Source organism: Triticum dicoccoides, chromosome 3B, assembly GCF_002162155.2.
Source record: "Triticum dicoccoides isolate Atlit2015 ecotype Zavitan chromosome 3B, WEW_v2.0, whole genome shotgun sequence".
In the NCBI taxonomy this organism is placed as follows: domain Eukaryota; kingdom Viridiplantae; phylum Streptophyta; class Magnoliopsida; order Poales; family Poaceae; genus Triticum; species Triticum dicoccoides.
Genome location: NC_041385.1, coordinates 851,931,916 through 851,959,163, shown reverse-complemented (window position 1 = coordinate 851,959,163; position 27,248 = coordinate 851,931,916). Strand labels below are relative to the sequence as shown.

The 27,248-nt window shown below is 44.8% G+C and overlaps 1 long non-coding RNA gene across 1 annotated transcript; it reads right to left on the bottom strand.

Annotated features, from left to right (window-relative positions):
• Positions 1–15,440: 15,440 nt before the first annotated feature.
• LOC119282679 lies at positions 15,441–16,577 on the bottom strand. Its single transcript, XR_005138829.1, has 2 exons — positions 16,307–16,577; positions 15,441–15,685 (listed from the first exon to the last, which is right to left on the bottom strand). It is a non-coding gene; the product is annotated as an uncharacterized LOC119282679 (long non-coding RNA).
• Between the last annotated feature and the right edge of the window lie 10,671 nt (positions 16,578–27,248).

Sequence of the window (27,248 nt, the reverse complement as noted above, 5' to 3'; positions counted from 1 at the left end):
CCCCTACTGGGCGCGCCCCCTGTCTCGTGGCCCCCCTGGTGGCCCTCCGGTGCCCATCTTCTGCTATATGAAGGCTTTTACCCTGGAAAAAATCATAAGCAAGCTCACGGGACGAAACTCCGCCACCATGGGGCGGAAACTTGGCGGAACCAATCTAGGGCTCCGGCGGAGCTGTTCTGCCGGGGAAACTTCCCTCCGGGAGGGGGAAATCATCACCATCGTCATCACCAACGATCTTCTCGTCGGGAGGGGGCCAGTCTCCATCAACATCTTCACCAGCACCATCTCCTCTCAAAACCCTAGTTCATCTCTTGTATCCAATCTTGTATCAAAACCACAAATTGGTACCTTTGGGTTGCTAGTAGTGTTGATTACTCCTTGTAGTTGACGCTAGTTGGTTTACTTGGTGGAAGATCATATGTTCAGATCCTTAATGCACATTAATACTCCTCTGATCATGAACATGAATATGCTTTGTGACTAGTTACGTTTGATCCTGAGGACATGGGTGAAGTCTTGCTATTAGTAGTCATGTGAATTTGGTATTCGTTCGATATTTTGATGAGATGTATGTTGTCTCTCCTCTAGTGGTGTTATGTGAACATCGACTACATGACACTTCACCATTATTTGGGCCTAGAGGAAGGCATTGGGAAGTAATAAGTAGATGATGGGTTGCTAGAGTGACAGAAGCTTAAACCCTAGTTTATGTGTTGCTTCGTAAGGGGCTGATTTGAATCCACTAGTTTCATGCTATGGTTAGGTTTACCTTAATACTTCTTTTGTAGTTGAGGATGCTTGCAATAGTGATGAATGATAAGTGGGATGCTTGTCCAAGAAAGGGCAGTACCCAAGCACTAGTCCATCCACATATGATATTACCAAACTGAAGGAAATATTCCCTAGAGGCAATAATAAAGTTATTATTTATTTCCTCATATCATGATAAATGTTTATTATTCATGCTAGAATTGTATTACCCGGAAACATGATACATGTGTGAATACATAGACAAACATAGTGTCACTATTATGCCTCTACTTGACTAGCTCGTAAATCAAAGATGGTTGAGTTTCCTAGCCATAGACATGAGTTGTCATTTGATTAACGGGATCACATCATTAGGAGAATGATGTGATTGACTTTACCCATTCAGTTAGCTTAGCACTTGATCGTTTAGTTTGTTGCTATTGCTTTCTTCATGACTTATACATGTTCCTATTACTATGAGATTATGTAACTCCCGTTTACCGGAGGAACACTTTGTGTGCTACCAAACGTCACAAAGTAACTGGGTGATTATAAAGGTGCTCTACAGGTGTTTCCAAAGGTACTTGTCGAGTTGACCTATTTCGAGATTAGGATTTGTCACTCCGATTGTCAGAGAGCTATCTCTGGGCCCTCTCGGTAATGCACATCACTATAAGCCTTGCAAGCAAGGTAGCTAATGAGTTAGTTACAGAATTATGCATTACGTAACGAGTAAAAAGACTTGCCAGTAACGAGATTGAACTAGGTATTGAGATACCGACGATCAAATCTCGGGCAAGTAACATACCGATGACAAAGGGAACAACGTATGTTGTTATGCGGTTTGACCGATAAAGATCTTCGTAGAATATGTAGGAGCCAATATGAGCATCCAGGTTCTGCTATTGGTTATAGACCAGAAACAGTTCTAGGTCATGTCTATATAGTTCTCGAACCCGTAGGGTCCGCATGCTTAACGTTACGATGACAGTTATATTATGAGTTTTATGAATTTTGATGTACCGACAGTTGTTCGGAGTCCCGGATGTGATAACGGACATGACGAGGAGTCTCAAAATGGTCGAGACATAAAGATTGATATATTGGACGACTATATTCGGACACCGGAAAAGTTCCGGGGGTTATCAGATATATATTGGAGTACCGGGGGTTACCGGAACCCCTCCCGGGAACTAATGGGACTTGTTGGGCCCTAGTGGAGAGAGAGAGGGGCCGACCAGGGCAAGAGGCGCGCCCCCTCCCCTTGAGTCCAAATAGGACAAGGGGGGCGCCCCCCTTGCCTTTCCCCTCTCCCACTCCTTCCTTCCCGCTCCTTCTTGGACTAGGAAAGGGAGGGGCAAACCTACTTGGAGTAGGTTTCCCCCTCCTAGGGCGCGCCACCCCCTTGGTCGGCCCTCTCCTCTTCCCCCCTATATATACGGAGGAGGGGGGCACCCCATAGACACACAAGTTGATCTTCGTGATTGTTCCTTAGCCGTCTGCGGTGCCCCCCTCCACCATATTCCACCTCGATCATATCGTAGCGGTGCTTAGGCGAAGCCCTGCGTCGGTAGAACATCATCACCGTCACCATGCTGTTGTGCTGACGGAACTCATCCCCGTCACCCTGCTGGATTGGAGTCCGGGGATAGTCATCGAGCTGAACGTGTGCTGAACTCGGAGGTGCCGTACGTTCGGTACTTCGATCGGTCGGATCATGAAGACGTACGACTACATCAACCGTGTTGTTCTAATGCTTCCGCTTTAGGTCTATGAGGGTACGTGGACCACCCTCTCCCCTCTCGTTTCTATGCATCACCATGATCTTACGTGTGCGTAGGAATTTTTTTGAAATTACTACGTTCCTCAACAGTGGCATCCGAGCCTAGGTTTTATGCATTGATGTTTTATGCACGAGTAGAACACAAGTGAGTTGTGGGCGATAAAAGTCATACTGCTTACCAGCATGTCGTACTTTGGTTCAGCGGTATTGTTGGATGAAGTGGCCCGGACCGACATTACGCGTACGCTTACGTGAGACTGGTTTTACCGCCGTTTGCACACAGGTGACTAGCGGGTGTCTGTTTCTCCAACTTTAGTTGAACCGAGTGTGGCTACGCCCGGTCCTTGCGAAGGTTAAAACAACACTAACTTGACGAACTATCGTTGTGGTTTTGATGCATAGGTAAGAACGGTTCTTGCTCAGCCCGTAGCAGCCACGTAAAATTTGCAACAACAAAGTAGAGGACGTCTAACTTGTTTTTGCAGGGCATGTTGTGATGTGATATGGTCAAGACATGATGCTATATTTTATTGTATGAGATGATCATGTTTTGTAACCGAGTTATCGGCAACTCGCAGGAGCCATATGGTTGTCGCTTTATTGTATAAAATGCAATCGCCCTGTAATTGCTTTACTTTATCACTAAGCGGTAGCGATAGTCGTAGAAGCAATAGTTGGCGAGATCAAGGTGTCGCGCCGGTGACGATGGTGATCATGATGGTGCTTCGGAGATGGAGATCACAAGCACAAGATGATGATGGCCATATCATATCACTTATATTGATTGCATGTGATGTTTATCTTTTATGCATCTTATCTTGCTTTGATTGACAGTAGCATTATAAGATGATCTCTCACTAAATTTCAAGATAAAAGTGTTCTCCCTGAGTATGCACCGTTGCCAAAGTTCGTCGTGCCCAGACACCATGCGATGATCGGGTGTGATAAGCTCTACGTCCATCTACAACGGGTGCAAGCCAGTTTTGCACACGCTGAATACTCAGGTTAAACTTGACGAGCCTAGCATATGCAGATATGGCCTCGGAACACTGAGACCGAAAGGTCGAGCGTGAATCATATAGTAGATATGATCAACATAGTGATGTTCACCATTGAAAACTACTCTATTTCACGTGATGATCGGTTATGGTTTAGTCGATTTGGATCACGTGATCACTTAGATGATTAGAGACATGTCTATCTAAGTGGGAGTTCTTAAGTAATATGATAGATTGAACTTAAATTTATCATGAACTTAGTACCTGATAGTATTTTGCTTGTCTATGTTTGTTGTAGATAGATGGCTCGTGTTGTAGTTCCGTTGAATTTTAATGCGTTCCATGAGAAAGCAAAGTTGAAAGATGATGGTAGCTATTACACGGACTGGGTCCATAACTTGAGGATTATCCTCTTGCTGCACAGAAGAATTACGTCCTGAAAGCACCGCTGGGTGCCAAACCTGCTGCAGGAGCAACACCAGATGTTGTGAGCGTCTGGCAGAGCAAAGCTGATGACTAGTCAATAGTTCGGTGTGCCATGCTTTATGGCTTAGAACCGGGACTTCAACGACGTTTTGAAACATCGTGGAGCATATGAGATGTTCCAGGAGTTGAAGTTAATATTTCAAGCAAATGCCCGGATTGAGAGATATGATGTATCCAATAAGTTCTATAGCTGCAAGATGGAGGAGAATAGTTCTGTCAGTGAGCATATACTCAGAATGTCTGGGTATAACAATCACTTGATTCAACTGGGAGTTAATCTTCCGGATGATAGCGTCATTGACAGAATTCTTGAATCACCACCACCAAGCTACAAGAGCTTCGTGATGAACTATAATATGCAAGGGATGGAAAAGACAATTCCCGAGCTCTTCTCAATGCTAAAAGATGCGGAGGTAGAAATCAAGAAGGAGCATCAAGTGTTGATGGTCAATAAGACCACCAGTTTCAAGAAAAAGGGCAAAGGGAAAAAGAAGGGGAACTTCAAGAAGAACAGCAAACAAGTTGCTGCTCAGGAGAAGAAACCCAAGTATGGACCTAAGCCTGAGACTGAGTGCTTCTACTACAAGCAGACTGGTCACTGGAAGCGGAACAGCCCCAAGTATTTGGCAGATAAGAAGGATGGCAAGGTGAACAAAGGCATATGTGATATACATGTTATTGATGTGTACCTTACCAGAGCTCGCAGTAGCACCTGGGTATTTGATACTGGTTCTGTTGCTAATATTTGCAACTCGAAACAGGGACTACAGATTAAGTGGACACTGGCTAAGGAGAAGGTGATAATGCACGTGGGAAATGGTTCCAAAGTCGATGTGATCGCCGTCGGCACGCTAGCTCTACATCCACCTTCGGGATTAGTTTTAGACCTAAATAATTGTTATTTGGTGCCAGCGTTGAGCATGAACATTATATCCGGATCTTGTTTGATGCGAGACGGTTATTCATTTAAATCTGAGAATAATGGGTGTTCTATTTATATGAGTAATATCTTTTATGGTCATGCACCTTTAAAAATGGTCTATTTTTGATGAATCTCGATAGTAGTGACACACATATTCATAATGTTGAAGCCAAAAGATGCAGAGTTGATAAAGATAGTGCAACTTATTTGTGGCACTGCCGTTTAGGTCATATTGGTGTAAAGCGCATGAAGAAACTCCATACTGCTGGACTTTTGGAATCACTTGATTATGAATCACTTGGTACTTGCGAACCATGCCTCATGGGCAAGATGACTAAAACACCATTCTCCGGTACAATGGAGAGAGCAACTGATTTGTTGGAAATCATACATACTGATGTATGCGGTCCAATAAATGTTGAGGCTCGTGGCGGATATCATTATTTTCTCACCTTCACAGATGATTTGAGCAGATATGGGTATATTTACTTAATGAAACATAAGTCTGAAATGTTTGGAAAGTTCAAAGAATTTCAGATTGAAGTTGAAAATCATCGTAAAAGAAAATAAAGTTTCTACGATCTGATCTTGGAGGAGAATATTTGAGTTACGAGTTTGGTTTACATTTGAAGCAATGCGGAATAGTTTCACAACTCACGCCTCCCGGAACACCACAGCGTAATGGTGTGTCCGAACGTCGTAATTGTACTTTACTAGATATGGTGCGATCTATGATGTCTCTTACCGATTTACCGCTATCGTTTTGGGGTTATGCTTTAGAGACGGCCGCATTCACGTTAAATAGGGCACCATCAAAATCCGTTGAGACGACACCTTATGAACTATGCTTTGGTAGGAAACCAAAGTTGTCGTTTCTTAAAGTTTGGGGCTGCGATGCTTATGTAAAAAAGCTTCAACCTGATAAGCTCGAACCCAAATCGGAGAAATGTGTCTTCATAGGATACCCAAAGGAAACTGTTGGGTACACCTTCTATCATAGATCCGGAGGCAAGACATTCGTTGCAAAGAATGGATCCTTTCTAGAGAAGGACTTTCTCTCGAAAGAAGTGTGTGGGAGGAAAGTAGAACTTGATGAGGTAACTGTACCTGCTCCTTTATTGGAAAATAGTTCATCACATAAACCGGTTCCTGTGATGACTACACCAATAAGTGAGGAAGCTAATGATGATGATCATGAAACTTCAGAACAAGTTACTAAACCGGTTACTTGACCATGGCGAGCCTACAAACTATGAGGAAGCGATGATGAGCCCAGATTCCACAAAATGTCTTGAAGCCATGAAATCTGAGATGGGATCCATGTATGAGAACAAAGTGTGGACTTTGGTTGACTTGCCCGATGATCGGCAAGCCATTGAGAATAAATTGTTTTTTAAGAAGAAGACTGACGCTGATGGTAATGTAACTGTCTACAAAGCTCGACTTGTTGCAAAAGGTTTTCGACGAGTTCAAGGGGTTGACTACGATGAGACTTTCTCACCCGTAGCGATGCTTAAGTCTGTCTGAATCATGATAGCAATTGCCGCATTTTATGATTATGAAATTTGGCAAATGGATATCAAAACTGCATTCCTGAATGGATTTCTGGAAGAAGAGTTGTATATGATGCAGCCGGAAGGTTTTGTCGATCCAAAAGGTGCTAACAAAGTGTGCAAGCTCCAGTGATCCATCTATGGACTGGTGCAAGCATCTCGGAGTTGGAATAAATGCTTGATAGTGTGATCAAAGCATATGGTTTTATACGGACTTTTGGAGAAGCCCGTATTTACAAGAAAGTGAGTGGGAGCTCTGTAGCATTTCTGATATTATATGTAGATGACATATTGTTAATTGGAAATGATATAGAATTTCTGGATAGCATAAAGGGATACTTGAATAAAAGTTTTTCGATGAAAGACCTCGGTGAAGCTGCTTACATATTGGGCAGCAAGATCTATAGAGATAGATCAAGACGCTTGATCGGACTTTCACAAAGCACATACCTTGATAAAGTTTTGAAAAAGTTCAAAATGGATCAGGCAAAGAAAGGATTCTTGCCTGTATTACAAGGTGTGAAGTTGAGTCAGACTCAATGCCCGACCACTGTAGAAGATAGAGAGAAAATGAAAGGAGTTCCCTATGCTTCAGCCATAGGCTCTATCATGTATGCGATGCTGTGTACCAGACCTGATGTGTGCCTTGCTATTAGTTTAGCAGGGAGGTACCAAAGTAATCCAGGAGTGGAACACTAGACAGCGGTCAAGAACATCCTGAAATACCTGAAAAGGACTAAGGATATGTTTCTCATTTATGGAGGTGACAAAGAGCTAGTCGTAAATGGTTACATCGATGCAAGCTTCAACACTGATCCGGACGATTCTAAATCGCAAACTGGATACGTGTTTTTATTAAACGGTGCAGCTGTAAGTTGGTGCAGTTCTAAAAAAAAGCGTCGAAGTAGGATCTACATGTGAAGCAGAGTACATAGCTGCTTCGGAAGCCGCAAATGAAGGAGTCTGGATGAAGGAGTTCATTTCCGATCTAGGTGTCATACCTAGTGCATCAGGACCAATGAAGATCTTCTGTGATAATACTGGTGCAATTGCCTTGGCAAAGGAATCCCGATTTCACAAGAGGACCAAGCACATCAAGAGATGCTTCAATTCCATCCGGGACCAAGTCCAGGTGGGAGACATAGGGATTTGCAAGATACATACGGATGTGAATGTTGCAGACCCGTTGACTAAGCCTCTTCAACGAGCAAAATATGATCAGCACCAAGACTCCATGGGTGTTAGAATCATTACTGCGTAATCTAGATTATTGACTCTAGTGCAAGTGGGAGACTGAAGGAAATATGCCCTAGAGGCAATAATAAAGTTATTATTTCTTTCCTCATATCATGATAAATGTTTATTATTCATGCTAGAATTGTATTACCCGGAAACATGATACATGTGTGAATACATAGACAAACATAGTGTCACTAGTATGCCTTCACTTGACTAGCTCGTAAATCAAAGATGGTTAAGTTTCCTAACTGTCGAGGATATACCCCGTGGCGTAAACCGGCCGGGAGTATAAACCGGCCGGACTGGATGATTCACTGGTAACCCGCCCGGAGCTTGGCGGTTCACGGGCTACCCGCCCGGTCTTGGCGGTTCATTAGTAACCCGGTGGGCGGGTTAGATGGATGACGAGGCCCAAGGCCCAGAAGGCCGGTTCACGTTTAATAGTGGGCCGGTTTATGAGGAAAGCGTAAGGACTATTCTCTTACAAAGGAAGCAAGACTAGGACTCCACTTGTAATAGAGTAATCCTAATCCAAATAGGACTAGTCATGTAAACCGCCCCTTCAACATATATAAGGAGGGGCAGGGCTCCCCAAAGAGGGAGAAGCTACAAGCAAGAAACAATCTTAGGGCTAGACACAACTAGAGGAGAGCCGGTTTACGGCGACTCCCTCGTGATGATAATGAGACCTAGCCTCAAACAGCATGTAGGGTTTTTACCGGATGATGTTTCCCGGGGCCCGAAGCTGTCTAAATTCATGTCTTGTGTTGCGTCTCTCGATTCCGTTCAACCCCTCTCAAGCTACCACATAGATGCGTTGGCCTCGCGACTAAGTCCTGACACTAAGGACATCTGCCGTGACAAATCCACGACAGTTGGCGCCCACCGTGGGGCCTGCGCACGGTGGTGTTGAGTTCTTGGAGGGATCTCTTTAGGGTTGAGAGATTCGCAAATTTTCGGATGAGGAAAGACGGTTTGAAAGGATCTGCGTCAGTTTCAATTTTCCGTGATCCATCAATCGAAGGTTACGTTGAGACGGACAGGAAATCTTCCGTTGTAGTTGTTCTGACCAATACGTCAAGTTGTGTTCGTTGCTCCATGCCCCCGCACATAATCTACTGATGACCAAGTCCCGAGGCAAAAGTGGAGCGGAGGCTTGCGGAGCACCCGAGGATTATGCGCGAGCGTGGACTGGAAGGAGTACTACAACAGATTCATCACCACATGAAGACAAAAAGAAAGGAAAAAAAAGAAAAGGAGAAAAGAGAATATAGCAAGGACACAGACAGGACTCAATCCACTGCGACCCGGATTATGCTTCGTGGCCAAGTCGCCCGTAGAGCCACCTATTCTATGACGGGTCAACGCCGAGTCGCGCCCGGTCTCGCCCCAAACGATGGCCGGGTCTCTCTGCTGTTACTTCAAGTGCAAAGCGATCAAGCAAAAGGAAGAAAAAAGATATATGTCCACGCCTGCTGTATGCCAGGTCGGATCAGTTAACACACGCGTGAGGAGACAAGGGTCGCGTGCTAGCCGTCAAGACACCGCAGAGCTTACATGATGAACAATTCGGAGTTGGACAAACCTGGGGCAGAGCCAGTAGCCGGGTTAATTATTATACTGATCAACTTTTTGGGCTGGATTTGGGTTCAAAGAAATCAACCATCGTTCGTGCTCGTGGCTGAGGAGGAAACGCAGGCCGGGTGAGTAGCAGCAGGTTGAACCGGCGAGGACAGGTAGCTGGGATAGCCTGTAGCTGTGAAGAAAGGCGTGAACGGTTTACATTGACCCGTCAGACGCTAAAAAGGAAGTCAGTGGCAGCCTGCGTGGGATGTCAGGCACTGCCATCTCCCTTTTATCAAACGAAGACACAGGCAAAGTCGACTAGCACTTACAGTACAACCGCTTGTACGGTGAGGTAGTTCTACTACTAGTAGTAGTAATCCGTCCAGACTAAAATACTAGCACATGCATAGACAGTGCAATTGGACTCAATTAAATTCTAGCCTGGGCACTGGGCGCAGATCATCGGTCGTCCAAATACATCAGGTGAAATCTATCCGCTCTATTTTTATTTATATATTTTCATTCCTATGAGAACAATTACTCTGGCTGTAATATTTTTACGCAGGACGACTATTTAAAAAAAAAAAGGGACGGTGTTATACCACGGATGCACGTTCGGCTGTGCTGCGCGGTTTCACGGACACGCGTGTCGCGGTCTGGTTTACATCAATGCACCGGCCGACTCGCCCTTCCGCACCGCTTTACAAACGCCACGGACAACTCGCATGTCCGCGCCAGCTTACAGACATCGCGGCCGACTCACCCGTCCGCACCGGTTTACCACGCCGCGGCCGGTTCACCCGTAAGCGACTTCAAATCCACCTAGCGATCATAAATTTCATGGCGGATTATTTCCGGCCTGGCACATCAGGTGATATTCATCTAAGATATATTTTATTGGCACATATTATTTTTTGTCAAAGAGCAGTTTATCTTTGCCTTGGTCTATAATATTGTTGATGCAGGACAGTTGTTCACTACATTAACTCGCCCGTCCGTGCCGGTTTACGACACTGGTGCCGATCTTCCCCGTCCGCACCGGTTTACAGATGCCACGGCCGACTCATCTATCCGAGCTGCCTCTGATGTTGCGGTCGTTATTGTCGTCCGTCTCTCGCGGGCTGGTCTATATCAACACACCGGGCCGCACTTGTCTGCATGAGCTGTTTATTGAGTATGAGCAAGTCACAGCTTGGGTAGCCCGGTTTTTCTTTCAACAAATTGGAGGCGAATTATCATCAACCGCCATCTGCATTGGATGGCTCAATGGAGAGGCACACAAGTCGCTGTCACAACAGTTTGGTTAAACTTCAAAGAGCCAGTTGGAAGGAACCATTGGCCGAGTTGCTGACACGGCTCATACGGGATGATTTATAGCCCGCCGCAGTCATCACAACCTTCTGTGGATTCACATCATGCTGTCAACACCAATGATATACAAGTTATGCCGGTTTATATCACGGTCAAATATGGAGAATTTCAAGCCAACTCTTCGAGTCACCTTGAGACTCGGGGGCTACGATGATATGACGCAACAAGTCTTGCCAGTTTCAGCAAATTTAAAAACCCCAGGACGATGGAGGGAAAGATAACCCGGTCCAGGAGGCTACTGTTATTTGAAGGCCGTCAGAAAATTTCCGGCTTAGAAAGTATATGACAGTTACAAAATCCTGGCTCAATGAAGAAGTTCCGGATCATCAGAAAGGATTCCGGTTTACAATCCGGGTCAAGGGAAGTCAGTCTCACTAAAGCTCTCAAATATCCGGTTTACAATCCGGTTCAAGGGGAATTTGTCTCGCACGAAGCTTTGAAGCTCTCAAATCCGGTTTAACAATGTCCGGTTCAAAAAGGAATTAATTTCTCACAAGTTCGAGTTGAAAGGCCGTCAGAAAATTTCCGGCTGAAAATGAAGATTCCGGTTTGCAATCCTGTTTAAGGAACGTCTGTTCTCCCACAAAGCTTTGAAGCTCTCACTATCCGGTTCAAGATCCCGGTTCAAGAAGAATTTATCTCTTGCAAAAAAGTTAAAAATTACCGAAGAGGACCTGTTGCCATGATGCGCGGTTCAAACATGGGTATCCTGCCTTATTGGCCTAACATATTATTGATCGCATGGGGGCTTCTGCTTCATAAAGCGGGGCCTCTGTCTTTCTTATCATGCGTGGTTACATGGAGTGGCTCTGTTTTTAAAAGCAAACTCTGGTTTACCCCTTGACATTTGCTTTTTATATATCACTGGGGGCCTTGGTCGTGTCCGAACCAACGCGACACCTTTTGATAGGCGACAGCCACCAGATCACTTGGGGACATGGTCAAGTCTGAACCAGTCACGCCTCTTGGTCGGCCTAAGGCCACAAAATCACTTGGGGGCTTGGTCGAACCCGAACCATTGCCACGCCTCTTGATCTGGCATATATGCCACGAATCATTTGGGGACCTGGCTGACTTGAATCATTGTCACTCCTATTGGGGGCTTGGTCCTGTCCGACCATGGTAATACCATCTGATCAGCTCAGTATAGCATATTTTTGCAAACGGTTTTTATCATTGCCTGTGCTTCCATATTTTTTTTTCATAACTGTTATTTGATTTTTGTTGCGTTTTTTAAACCGACAATGTTTTAATCCGGTTCAACTATCAATTACAAATTGACGGAACACGGTCAAGTCCTAATCCGGGGGCCATCTGCCCGGTTTGATTTTCTATTATCATCCTATTATGGAGTAAACCGGCGTTCATTAACCCGGCTTGACTTTCAATTACAAATTGTCAGTACATGACCAATTATAATCCGGCGATTATTAATCCGGTCTGGTTCGACTACATGTCGACAGTATTATATATGGATAATCCGGTGTCTATCATAACCCGGTGCGGTTTTATCATAAACCGACACAATATGGAAGGAGTTATCAGTACTCAAGATTGGGATTATCACCCTTACTACAGAAAGTTGGTAAACCAGCGAGGTGATTCAATGTCACAGGTATGATATATTTCATATTTGATTGTTCTTAAGTGCAGCCTTGGTTATAAACCTAGGTTATATGTTGGGCATTATGACCCGTCCGGCGGTAAACCGCCAGGACACTTTAAACTTGTTGTATGCAGAAACAGGTTGAATAAAGCATGATTATAAAATCACCGGCGTTTATTAACCCGGCCTGGCTTTAAGACGATAAGTCGCCAGTATATGATGAGAAATTATGCGGTGTTTGTTAAACCGGCCTGGCTTTGGACTATACGTCGCCAGTATATATTTGGATTGCGCCATTGGAATCATGCGCTTATAAATTATCAGGTTATATTATTCAAATAGCCAAACTTGGCTGAATTTTCATTATGATATTGGATGAATAAGGTTTTCATACCGGATTACATTATCTTGAATAGCCAACATGGCTGGATTTTTATTATGGTTATTAGTATTATGATTGAGGTTTTCAAAGTCGCTTTAGCGCAATGGATATTATTCTATCGATGAATATGATTTATTCTACAATGGAAGAAATAGTCCCAAGTCGCTGCAGGCTTACGACCCAGCACTTGGGGGCTACATTATTCAAATTGAGATTACATGCAAGTCTCATGTCGCTGCAAGCATGCACCATGACACTTGGGGGCTAATGCAAAGTCATTCTTTGTTCATCTTATTGAAGACCCGACTCATTACATTATAATGAGCCGGCCCTTGGGGGCTACCAATTGCTCCTATCAACAGTTCAAGGTACAAAGTTTTTTATCCATTATATTGCAAGGTCCACTGTTCAGTTGGTAAAGCACAAGACTCTTAACCTTGTGGACGTGGATTCAAGCCCCATGATGGGGGTTACATCATATGATGTTATTTTCATTGAAGTATATATCAAGTCTCAGCTCAATATTATCTTACTGAGCCAGCCCTTAGGGGCTACACGTTGCTGTTCAAAGTTTACAAGATTATATTTACAAACTCCCTGCTCATTATTGCATAATGACGCGGCCCTTGGGGGTTACACTGGTTGAAGTTTTTATGAGCATCAGGCAATTACAAGTCCCAGGTTGCTACAAGCATGACAACCCGGCACTTGGGGGCTACATATGGGGAATACTCAATTCTGACTAGTGATTGAGATGAACAACCTGGATTTCTTCAAAATTGTGATATTTATATTGAAGCAAAGTCTTAAGCCACCACTTTGTTCTGCTCAAGACTTGGGGGCTACAGGTATTATATTATTATCGAAGAACTATTTTCATATTATGATTGAGGTAACTAGGTTGACCCGGCGTCACCAATCATTATGACCTTGTGGCTGCAACCCGGCGTCATTAATAATCATGAACCGGCGTTGGTAACAATCATGAAACCAGTGTCTGCAACAATCATGACTCGAAGTTATCAAGTTTTTATAACCCGACAGTCTTTGGCAATGATAAAATCGGCAAGTCTACATTTTCAAACCGGCTGAATATCAGATGAGTTTCAAGACCAATATTTCTTAAACCGGCACTTTGGAAGCCGATTCAAGTGGATTATTCTTCACAATATTTTTTCTGTAAGAAGCCAACATCGGCAATTTGAATATGAAGCTGGTTATTGACCCGGAATTTCTAGAAGGAGGAAATGACAAGGACTTAAGGACGATCAGGTGCCGGTCTACAATAATTCTTAACCCAGAGCACAACCTGTCAAGTTTCTTCTTGTGTTTATTTTTACAGGATCAGTTTAACATGGATAAATCCAAATTAAACTGGGGGCTAATGTCGGGGATATACCCCGTGGCGTAAACCGGCCGGGAGTATAAACCGGCCGGACTGGATGATTCACTTGTAACCCGCCCGGAGCTTGGCGGTTCACGGGCTACCCGCCCGGTCTTGGCGGTTCATTAGTAACCCGGTGGGCGGGTTAGATGGATGACGAGGCCCAAGGCCCAGAAGGCCGGTTCACGTTTAATAGTGGGCCGGTTTATGAGGAAAGCGTAAGGACTATTCTCCTACAAAGGAAGCAAGACTAGGACTCCACTTGTAATAGAGTAATCCTAATCCAAATAGGACTAGTCATGTAAACCGCCCCTTCAACATATATAAGGAAGGGCAGGGCTCCCCAAAGAGGGAGAAGCTACAATCAAGAAACAATCTTAGGGCTAGACACAACTAGAGGAGAGCCGGTTTACGGCGACTCCCTCGTGATGATAATGAGACCTAGCCTCAAACAGCATGTAGGGTTTTTACCGGATGATGTTTCCCGGGGCCCGAAGCTGTCTAAATCCCTGTCTTGTGTTGCTTCTCTCGATTCCGCTCAACCCCTCTCAAGCTACCACATAGATGCGTTGGCCTCGCGACTAAGTCCTGACACTAAGGACATCTGCCGTGACAAATCCACGACACTAACCATAGACATGAGTTGTCATTTGATTAACGGGATCACATCATTAGGAGAATGATGTGATTGACTTGACCCATTCAGTTAGCTTAGCACTTGACCGTTTAGTTTGTTGCTATTGCTTTCTTCATGACTTATACATTTTCCTATGACTATGAGATTATGTAACTCCCGTTTACCGGAGGAACACTTTATGTGCTACCAAACGTCACAACGTAACTGGGTGATTATAAAAGGTGCTCTACCACTAAGAAATATGTCAACTTGTGACCTTGACTATTGGTCACTGAAAGGTCATGGTTTTTCATTTGCGACCTTTTTGTGACCAAAAAGAGAAGGTCAAAAGCTGGCGGTCGTTAACTGACTATAGCGACCTTCTCTGTGAGAAGGTCGTGGACGTTTACGACCAAAATATTCCTACTGTGGCGTTTTGGTCACTAGCAACCTCCCCAGGCCACGTAGGCATCCAGCGTGGCAAGCTGATGTGGCACAAGATTCAGCCCGGTCCAATTCGGTTTTCTACATGGGCCTAGCCCAACAATTCGACATTTTTATTATTATAATTCCTACGAATTCTATTGGGCTACATGGGCCAAGCCCAATATTTCAGCCTTTTTATCTCTGGGCTTTGGCCTTTTACAGTCTATTAATTATATATTTTTGGAAAATATATTTTGGAGCTGGTCCCACTAGTCATGTTAATCTCATATATTGATCCCACACATAACAAAGTTATGAACTAGTCATATTATTTCATAAGTGGGTTTCACTGGTCAGGTTCCCATCTCACACACAATCAAATCACATTCATAATCAAATATTCCAAACAAGAGAACATGTGAAACTCGTCAAATGACACTAGATTAGTGTACTACAATTTCTGTAGACTATTACAACCTAGGTATACCAGCTATTACAATATTACAGTCAAATAGAACAGACAACTCTTTGCTGAGTAGCACTTCATGGCTTCACGCTTTTCTTCACGTCTTCGCACTTCCAACTTTCTTAGGCCTGGAGCTCCTGTAAAAGAGGAACCAAGTAAAGAAGTTACGCGCAGCTATATTTGCTACAGATCAGCTATCAACTCGATATTTATGTACACCATACAGAAATTGTTTCCAGTTAGAACAAGTTCACTTAATACTCAACTCCTTTATTTGTGTCCATTTAGTGCAAGTCCATTGTCCATGCATATAAACTTTTGCTCCCAGCCAGCACCTACCCACCTAAGTACAAGTCAAGAGGCCACTACTATTAAACCAACTCAAGTGAGAGAGCCAGAAAACTAGGTGGGATATTTCCTTATCACTAAAATTAAAAATTTGAGCACACCAAAAATTGATTGTGTGTCATAAGATGGTCCTGAGAGTGCAGCACCATGTTACCATCTCTAAAGCTCATTAGCCAGCAGCAAAAATTGTGTAACATATGTATAACCATTGCAAACAACCTTAGCAGAATAAGTAGAACAAAATTTCATGTAAAATCTTGGTATAACCAGTAGATTATCCCCTAATAGAAGCTAATTAGGCTCCAATACACAAGGCATAGCAAGCACAGACTAAATAAGCCACGGCCATGAAACAGAGCATGGTATTATAGCAGCTCAGAGATGGAGCTAGAGGTAGGAGAAGGACTCACCGGAGAGGAGGTTGTAGTCGAAGCCGCACACAGGCGCCGCCACCACCGTCACCCTCTAGAGGAGATGTTGCCGCTTCATCGACGGACTCATCTGGTACAAGGAGATCATCAAAATGCATCACACTCATGATCATCAAAACGCAGCAGCAGGAGCAAATACAAGTTTAGCCCACCATGAACAGGGGCACTAGGCAATCCAGTAGCAATGTCATATATAGGTAATAATAACAGGACCTTAGATAATTAGTTTTTGTTCTTACTGACACACAAGTTGACAGAATGTACTCAATATATTCTAATAAAAAGGTTTGGGAGTAGAGGGAGGGGGAGGTGGAGATGGACGTGCTACCTCCTACTGCGGTGGTGCCTCTTGGTGGTCGTGCTTGAGCTCCTCCTCCTGATGCTGCTCACTAACCTGCAGGACAAACAAGACAATGGGTAAAGGAACAAGACCATGGGTAACAGTACATCTTCACTTGGATATATCTAAGAAGTCCAGTTGGTTCTCACAAGCAAGTGTTCTCAGGTTTGCCTTAACATGAAAGGTTAACTTATACGTAACTGTGAGCAAAGAGTACATAACAAAATCATGGATTTGATTTCAAGTAACCGAGACTAATTAATGTGTTACTGCCTGATACTGTCGATCAGAAAAGCATAAGCAGCAAACAATATCCTGCGTATGAGTGGAAACAAGGTGACAAACTAATGTTCCAGGGAGGTACTTTATATAATAAAAACTAATAAAAACAAACTAGGCACCTGCATAATCACACGGCGGTAGTTTTAGATAATAAAAACTACCGTTTCACGCAGTCTTAGCGCTCCATCAAAGAATCAACTAAAATTACTTTCAAGCAAACAGGTTGTACATTGATCAGGTTGTAAAGGACAAAAATTCAGGGGTGTACCTAGTGCAAGAAGGCATTTACTAGGTTTTGAAGCTAATAACAATTAGCATGCATGTATCACTTGTTGTAGTTAGTGCGTGGTCAAATTCAACTAGTGTAATGTATCGCCTATATATAATAGACCCATCTCTCCAATGCAATTTCATGGAAAAAGAAACATAGGTGTTTATTTCTTCCTCTGCTAAACTATCTCCATATGGATACCAGCTAATGATACGTAGATTGTATTAAGGTAACGCTTTGGACGACACATATTCTGCAAGCTGCTGCTAATTTGCAAATACAAATGAACGCCTAACAGTGCTCGCATAGAATTAGCAGAGCATGGTAGATTTATAGCCATCAGGGGAGGGGACACCTGAACCCACGTCGGCTGCTGCAGGGCTTGTGCTGCACACAAACACACACATACATGTATCAGAAGCAATTCAGTCAACACTCTTGGCAGGCAAGAGGCAAGTTGGCACTCACAGGGTTGAGATAATAGCAGGAGACGTGCGTACCTGAAGGGTTGAGCGATTGGTCCGACCCCGAAGAGCAGAGGAGGCATGGCGGCGGTGTGCTGGCGCACCTTGGAAGCCCGGGAACGTGGTGGTACCGATGGTCAAGGAAGAAGAGGAGCAGAGCAGGCCCTTGATGGCCAGCTAGATGCGTCCCTCCTTCTGCTCCTCGAGGATGGGTGACCTGCAGTAACAGATATGTTATACAACCCGGGATCAAATGTAGGACATACTATCATTGTAACAGTCTTCTCTTGTGTCTTCGCTAAGACAGATACAGACTAACTGCATGTCCAGGAGGACATTGAATACATACACTTTGAATAAATAGCATAACAAAGTGATGTAGTGACCACATTGAGCATCTAAAAAAGAAGTGGCATGAACAAGAATCAATTCTTTACCTCACCACCAGGTGTCTGTCATAGCATACACATTCAGCTTATTCGGTGACAACGGACTAAAAGATGCCTGATATACAATCCTAATTGCAGAAAATTCTTAGTAGCACCAAAATACTCAGATTGAAATCACTGAGTTGAACATACACCATATTGCATCTAATCATAGGACACTAGTCTGTAACAGACTACTTGGTATTGACATACAAGAGCACGGCTAGGCGCGAAGAAGGGTAAAACTATCACTTTATTTTCTCCCCAAATGCAAGAAGCTAAGGCACTAAAAAGAGGGCAGAAGCTACAATCTTCCTGGTCTAAGCATCATCTGATCAAAGAAGGAAGTACAGGCAGAGGCCAAGCTGTACTACTCGCTTCCGGGCACCAGTTCCATCAGCTCTTAATACCGCCGCATCTACTGGCCGGCCATGGACGAACAAAGTCACAGCAATACATGGAGCTCAAGAGCTAGGGGTCGTTGACACACGCACGGACAGCCGAGTGGGTCGAGGAGGGTACCTTGGCGTGGTTCCAGGTGTTGCCGACGGTGAGGGGCCCGTGGTCGGCGAGGATCTGGAGGAGGCGGCCGGAGATGGCCAAATTGGATGGAGAAGGAGCTCCATCTCCTTGGTGGCGATCCGTCCCATGGAGGTTCGCCCCTGCTGCCATCGTCGTCGTGCCATCCACAACCATGTTGACCTGCTGAAAGGGAACACAAGACGAGGTGAGGTGAGGAGGAGATAGTGCGCGAATAAAGAGGGGAAGGGCTTACCGGTGCCAGATCCAGGCACCTCTGGCCTCGCCGTCGCCGGATTAGGCAAATCCCGACGAAGTTAGGGGTGGCGGCCGAAACCCTAGCCACGGGTGAGGGTTGCGGGCGAGTACTAGAGGGCGCGGGTCGGGGCGTGGGCTCGATGGTGAGGGTCGTCGACGGTGGAGGTGGGCGGCGGAGGGGGTGGGTGACAGTGGGCGGCGGTGGGGGTGGGCGACGATGGGCGGCGGTGGATTCAGATCAGATCAGAGTGAGGGAGAGGAGAGAGGGGCGTCAGTGCGATGGAGAGAAGGGTGCGAGAGGAGGAGTGCGGGACGTGGGTGAGACGGGCGACGTGCGGGCTGTTGGATCCAGGAGCATCCGACGGTGATTATCCACGATCCGCATGAGAGGCCTCTAACCAATCAAAACGCAGTATACAGGTATGATATTTTGACCATTTAAATTGGTCGTAATCGACTAAAAGTAAGGTGCTAAATCATGTTAGCTATTTTATCATGACCAGAAAAATTGAAAAAAAAAACTTCGCATTGTGTCAGCAAATTTGAATTTAGTTTTCAGGAATAATCACAAATTGAAATAAGACAAATATTTTTATAAAGAGTTATGAGAAATGACTTTTTTTAATTCATTTTTTCATTTATCGTGTGTCCAAAATGAGTTCTTTTGTGAAGGACCTATCATATATTTATTACAAATTTTTACCAAATTAATTTTCTAAAATACTAGAACATATTTAATGCACAATTGACCAAATCGTTGGGTATAAAAAGTTTCGATCTACCTCTCGTGAAAAAGACAAATTTTCGCCGATTCAGGTGGAAGCGGGTCAAATTTGAACTGTAACTACCTCGTAGTTTGCTCTTTATTTTTTCCAAAAATTATTTCTAGGTACATAAGTATCTATTTAATCAGAGAAATGCCAAAAAAATTTCAAGATTCAACCACTAACTAGGAACGGTTATTCCCGCTGTTTTGACCGCATTTTGAAACGGGCATAAAAAAATAAAAAATTGGAAAACCTTCGCATAGTTTCGTTTTATGTGGCCAAGTTACCAGCAAAAATTATAAACTTGTAATACGGAAATTATTTTAAAAAAATGTTCTCAGAAACGAGCTATCAAGTGTGAAGATTCATGGCTTTCAAGCCCAATGATCAATCTTATGGCCACATTCATGACATAGTTTGTTCAAATGATCTCATATTATGCACAAGGATGCATCTTGGAATGGCAGACAATGTTGCCTAAGGAAGTTTTCATTTTCTTTGGACGAAAAATTCATTTTCCATTTTTCGAGTGCCCAAAATGAGTTTTTTTGTGAAGGACCTATAATATATTTGTTGCAAAATTGTACCAAATAAATTTCTAAAATACTAGGACGTATTTAATTCACAATTGACCAAAATGGTTGGGTGTAAAAAGTTTTGATCCACCTCTCGTGAAAAAGACAAATTTCCGCCGATTCAGTTGGAAGCGGGTCAAATTTGAACTGTAGCTACCTCGTAGTTTGCTCTTTATTTTTCTCAAAAATCAATTTTAGGTACAAAAGTATCTATTTAATCAGAGAAACACCAAAAATTTTCCAAGATTCAACCACTAGCTAGGAACGGTCAAGCCCGCCATTTTGACCACATTTTGAAACGGGCATAAAAAATTCAAAAGAAAATCAAAAAATTGGAAAACCTTCGCATTGTGTCATCATATGTGACCAAGTTTCCATGAAAAATAATAAACTTGTAATAAGCCAATCATTTTAAAAAAGTGTTCTCAGAAGCGAGCTATCACGTATGGAGATCAATGGCTTTCAAGCCAAATGATCAATCTTATGGCCACATTCATGGCATAGTTTGTTCAAATGATCTCATATTGTGCACAAGGGTGCATCTTGGAATGGCAAACAATGTTGCCTAAGGGAGTTTTCATTTTCTTTGTACAAAAAAACCATTTTTCATTTTTTGAGTGCCCAAAAGGAGGTTTTTTTGTGAAGGACCTCCCAAATAATTGTTGCAAAATTGGACCAAATCATTTTTCTAAAGTACTAGAACATATTTAATGCACAATTGACCAAATGGTTGGGTGCAAAAAGTTTTGATCCACCTCTCGTGAAAAAGACAAATTTCTGCCGATTCGGTTGGAAGCGGGTCAAATTTGTACTCCAGTTGCCTTGTAGTTTGCTATTTATTTTTTCCAAAAATCATTTCTAGGTACATAAGTATCTATTTAGTCAGAGAAACACCAAAAAATTCCAAGATTCAACCACTAGCTAGGAACGGTCATTCCCGCCGTTTTGACCGCATTTTGAAACGGGCATAAAAAAATTCAAAAAAATTCAAAAAATTGGGAAACCTTTGCATTGTGTCATTATATGTGGCCAAGTTCCCAGGAAAAATAACAAACTTGTAATACGGCAATTATTTTAAAAAAGTGTTCTCATAAATGAGCTATCATCTCTAAAGATTCATGGCTTTCAAGCCAAATGATCAATCTTATGGCCACATTCATGGCATAGTTTGTGCAAATCATCTCATATTGTGCATAAGGGTGCATATTGGAATGGCAAACAATGTTGCCTAAGGAAGTTTTCATTTTCGTTGGACGAAAAAACCATTTTCCATTTTTCGACTGCCCGAAAGGAGGTTGTTTTGTGAAGGAACTACCAAATAGTTGTTGCAAAATTGGACCAGATCATTTTTATAAAATACTAGGCCATATTTAATGCACAATTGACGAAATGGTTGGGTGTAAAAATTTTTGATCCACCAATCGTGAAAAAGACAAATTTCTGCCGATTCAGTTGGAAACGGGTCAAATTAGAACTGCAGCTGCCTCATAGTTTGCTATTTATTTTTTCCAAAAATCATTTCTAGTTACATAAGGACCTATTTAATCATAAATACATGGTTTGGTGGCGATACGTCGAGGTTTGGGCGGTGGCCAAGGGCCCCAACTCTAGAGCGCGTAAACTCGCATGCCCGCCGCGTGGTCACCTCGTGACCGTGGCGTTGCCATGTGTTCTGGGCGGCCTAGGCATGTCTAGTGGGTTGGGCACTCCCCAGGTTGGTGCTAGGAAGAAAATTACAACATAAGATTCTCACAAGGAGACCGATCGATGCTCAAACATGAATTAGCAGGCAAGTGTTTGATTAGCGGTACGGGAAATGTACATGGCTAATGGGCGTGAGTTTTGGCTGAGGATGATCAGTTACTAAGAAGACCTTCTTCACAAATTTTCAGCTCAAAAGGAGGAGCCTAGGTGGTACTTGCTTTGCAAACCACCACACTGGACATAAATACGAATGTTGAAGCTCGGCTCAAAATAATGAATGGATTGAGCTGGCATTTGGTGGAGGGTGGTTATTTGGGCATAGGAAAGCACTGTAGAAAATGGATACATTTGGACATGCCAAAGTGGTACTTCCTTCACAAACTGTTACTCTGAACAGAATAGGAAAATGAATATTTTTGAATTATTTTTGAACTAGGCAAGGAAGATTTTTACATATTTGACGAAGATATGACCCAAAGAATTTATGAGATTTTTTTGGGAATTTTGGGAAGGACAGAAATATAGGTTGCTTCACAACCTAAGGCAAAAACTGCCACATGGACATGACACATAGGCAAAACTGATGAGGTGGCGCCTAGTCATAGCAACCCACCACAATTTACAAGGCTATGACCATCTATATTGGTCGTTAACAACTAGAAATAAGGCAGCGGACTAGCGCTGTTTGCTTTAGGACCTTTTCGTGTAAGGAAATTACAACCTTTCTGACCAAAATGGTCGCAATGGTTTAGGGTTTGGAGCCCCTCGAACAGCTTTTGACCAATTGGTCTGAAATGGTCATAGATCTATGACCAATTCTTCCAGGGTCACTAACAGAAGGTCACTAGTTGACATATTTCTTGTAGTGTACAGGTGTCTCCAAAGGTACTTGTTGAGTTGACGTATTTCGAGATTAGGATTTGTCACTCCGAATGTCGGAGAGGTATCTCTGGGCCCTCTCGGTAATGCACATCACTATAAGCCTTGCAAGCAATGTAGCTAATGAGTTAGTTACAGAATGATGCATTACGTAACGAGTAAAGAGACTTGCCAGTAACGAGATTGAACTAGGTATTGAGATACCGACGATCGAATCTCGGGCAAGTAACATACCGATGACAAAGGGAACAACGTATGTTGTTGTGCGGTTTGACCGATAAAGATCTTCGTAGAATATGTAGGATCCAATATAAGCATCCAGGTTCCGCTATTGGTTATTGACCGGAAACAGTTCTAGGTCATGTCTACGTAGTTCTCGAACCCGTAGGGTCCGCATGCTTAACGTTACGATGACAGTTATATTATGAGTTTATGAGTTTTGATGTACCGAAGATTGTTCGGAGTCCCAGATGTGATCCCGGACATGACGAGGAGTCTCGAAATGGTCGATACATAAAGATCGATATATTGGACGACTATATTTGGACACCGGAAAAGTTCCGGGGGTTATCGGATATATATTGGAGTATCGGGGGTTACCGGAACCCCTCCCAGGAACTAATGGGCCTTGCTGGGCCCTAGTGGAGAGAGAGAGGGGTCGGCTAGGGCAAGAGGCGCGCCCCCTCCCCTTGATTCCGAATAGGACAAGGAAGGGGGGGCGCCTTCCTTGCCTTTCCCCTCTCCCACTCCTTCCTTCCCCCTCATTGGACTAGGAAAGGGAGGGGCAAACCTACTTGGAGTAGGTTTCCCCCTCCTAGGGCGCGCCACCCCCTTGGCCGGCCCTCTCCTCTTCCCCCCCTTTATATTCGAAGGAGGGGGGCACCCCATAGACACACAAGTTGATATTCGTGATCGTTCTATAGCCGTGTGCGGTGCCCCCCTCCACCATATTCCACCTCGGTCATATTGTAGCGGTGCTTAGGCGAAGCACTGCATCGGTAGAACATCATCACCGTCACCACGCCTTCGTGCTGACAGAACTCCTCCCCGACACCCTGCTGGATCGGAGTCCGGGGATAGTCATCGAGCTGAACGTGTGCTGAACTCGGAGGTGTCGTACGTTCGGTACTTGGATCAGTCGGATCGTGAAGATGTACGACTACATCAACTGCGTTGTTCTAACGCTTCCGCTTTCGTTCTACGAGGGTACGTGGACAACACTCTCCCCTCTTGTTGCTATGCATCACCATGATCTTGCATGTGCATAGGAATTTTCTTAAATTACTATGTTCCCCAACACAAAGTACCGAACGCGAATCATATGAGCGTGATGAAAACTAGCTTGACAATTCCCAAGTGTCCTCGGGAGCGCTTTTCTCATTATAAGAAATTGTCCAGGCTTGTCCTTTGGTACAAAAAGGATTGGGCCACCTTGCTGCACTTTATTTACTTTCATTGCTTGTTACCCGTTACAAATTATCCTATCACAAAACTATCTGTTACCTACAATTACAGTGCTTGGAGAGAATACCTTACTGAAAACCGCTTGTAATTTCCTTCTGCTCATCGTTGGCTTCGACACTCTTACATATCGAAAGGACTACGATAGAACCCCTATACTTGTGGGTCATCATTAGCCGTCCACAACAAGGCCAGGGACAAGCAAGCCCAGATGCAAGGTGTGCCGCACCATATAGGGAGCTCCAACCTATTTGACTATGGGGACCACTGGGTATGTGGTTCGAGCCCTTAACGATTCATGCAATTTCATTCTTCATGCTAGCTTCATCCCTTAATTACTAATTTTTACCCTGTTCCTCTCTTTCAGGCGCGACACAACAAGAAGGAGGTGCCGCCGCTGTACGACCTCTATGCCATGGCCCATAGAGCCCCATTCAAGAAGGCCAAGGCATTCTCGGAGGATGACGTCGATCATCCAGAGAGCTCCACCAACATCTCCTCCCACGACAAGATCGTGAGGTACAGAGACTAGGGGAAGACGATGAATGGTGATGACTTCAACCCGAGCCAGATTGCTTTTGATCCCGAGCTCGTGATGCTATCTGGTGAGGAGACATGGCTCGGTAGCCATTAGGGATGGACTAATACATTGTCTTAGAAGTCTCCCGGAGATCAAGAAGCACCAGACGATGTCCCTTCCTGAGATGAGGCCTCAACCACGGCGAATGGAGCTCGCCGTCGAGGCTAGGGCCCAGGAGCTTCTGGCGGAGGCAACCAGGCAGGTGTTGATGAGGATACAGACCTGGAGTGGGGTCATAGACCTGACCTATATGTCCTACCTGAGGTCGCTACCCAAGAAGACAAGAAGTTCAATAGGCGGCATGAGACCCCCAGTCGAAGATGTCGAGTGCAATCCACTCGACATCATGTCACTCGGGAATCTTCCTACCTACTGTCACTCAGCATTACAACGGGCAGACATTCACTCCGTAGTCTTTAAGGTCATTAACAACACTTAAGGCTGGCGTTACCAGTAATGCCACCACTTTATGTACATTAAGTCCCTTGTAATGGAGGGCGGAAAGGGTCCTGGTGAACTCTATATAAGCCACCCCCCTCCTCTGGCACAAGGGTTCGCACCCCTGTAACATCACACATATAATCCAATCGACCACCAAGACGTAGGGCTATTACTTCCTCCGAGAAGGGCCTGAACTCGTAAAACTCGTGTGTACATCTTCACCATAGCTGAGATCTTGCCTCTCCATACCTACCCCCCTTTCTACTGTCAGCCTTAGAACCACGATAGTTGGCGCCCACCATGGGGCAGGTGTCTTAGCGACTTGTTGGTGAAGTTGCTAGTTTTTCCTATCATCATCATGGTTTCCGGCGGCAGATTGGCTGAGGGCCGCGAGATCCGTCTCGGCGCGCTCGTTTTCATCGCCGATGACTCAGCGTGGCTTCAGGAAGCTCCGCTTGATGTTGAGGCGCTCCCCGTCCGAGGGGCGACGCACTTTCGCGCATGCGTTCGCGACGTCCTTCTGCAACAGCCGTCGACCTAGTATCAGTCGGCTCCGATGGTGTCTTATCTCCCCGCTGTTTGCCAATGCAAGCGATCCGGTCGATCGCGGCTTCAGCGGTGAGTGAAACACGTGGTGGCTCGGTGTTCGACCACCCACCAAGTCGCGGCAATCGAGCCCGATGAAACGCTCCACGGCTTGTTCGATCTATCGACTGGCTCCGCGGAGACTGCGTCCGAATGCGATAGCAGCGACCCTGCGGCTGAAGTCTTGATGGTCGATGGACCGCATGGTCTACCTGGCTTTCGTCGCAAGATGGCAAAGAAGGTGGCGGCAATCCGTCGCGCGTCCATGAGGAATACCATCCCGAACCCCTCTCTTCGCAGCAGAGGGAAGAACTTCGTCGCCGCAACATGGATGCACTCCACACGCCCATCGTTGGAGAAACCTCTGAGGCTCGGGCCTTGGAGGAGGCGCGCTTGGCTAATTTGGCTGAGCGCACTCAACTGGAGAACCTGCAGCGTGCTGTCGACGAGCAGGCTCGGAGCGGGTCCCTGAGTCCAGTCGACGGCAGCTTTTCCCGCCTCCACCTAAGGTATACCGTACTCCGATTCAGAACCTCATAGCTGCGGCCCAAATTGCAGAGTCGATCCAACCTTCCCAGTCGAGGCTGGCAGAGGGTTGATGCAGATCTGGTCCTTGCTCCGGGCAGCTGGAGAGCGGAACACTGCAGTGTCTCAGTAGCGAAATAGGATTCACAACAAATCCATAGTAGCGGATACACTTTAGTCGGCCCATAGCCCAAGATCGCCCCTGCAGCGTGAAGGCCGTGGATAGTATGATCATCAGTTCGACCATGACAATCATCGTCGAGTGCCTACGCCTCCTCCGAGGAGTGCGTAATATGTGCCTCGGCAGAACGATGAGAGACACCGTCACAGTGACGAGCGTAGAGCTCCAGTCGACCCAAGAGAGCCAGGCTTCAATGGAAGATCCATTCTCGTTCAAGGCTTGGTCGACCAGAACAGAGCGCATAGAGAAGACCCTGGCAGAGATCGTCCAAGTGGCAGCAGATTGCATGTTTCCGGTCCAGAGTGTTTCAGCAGAGCCATCAGGGCGGTAGTGATTCCTCCCAACTTCAGGTTGGCAACCGGAGTCAGTAAGTTCACTGGAGAATCCAAGCCTGAAACCTGGCTTGAGGATTACCGAGTGGCTGTGCAGATTGGAGGCGGAAGCGATGAAATAGCGATGAAGCACGTCCCTCTTATGTTGGAAGGGTCGGCCCGAGCGTGGTTGACTCAGTTGACTCCAGGCAGTATACACAGTTGGTAGGAGATGGCTTGAGTGTTCGTTAGAACTTTTAAGGGCACATGCAAGCGACTAGCAGGATTGCCCGAGTTGCAGCATTGTGTACAGAAGTCGAATGAGACTTTGAGGGAATTCATTTAGAGAT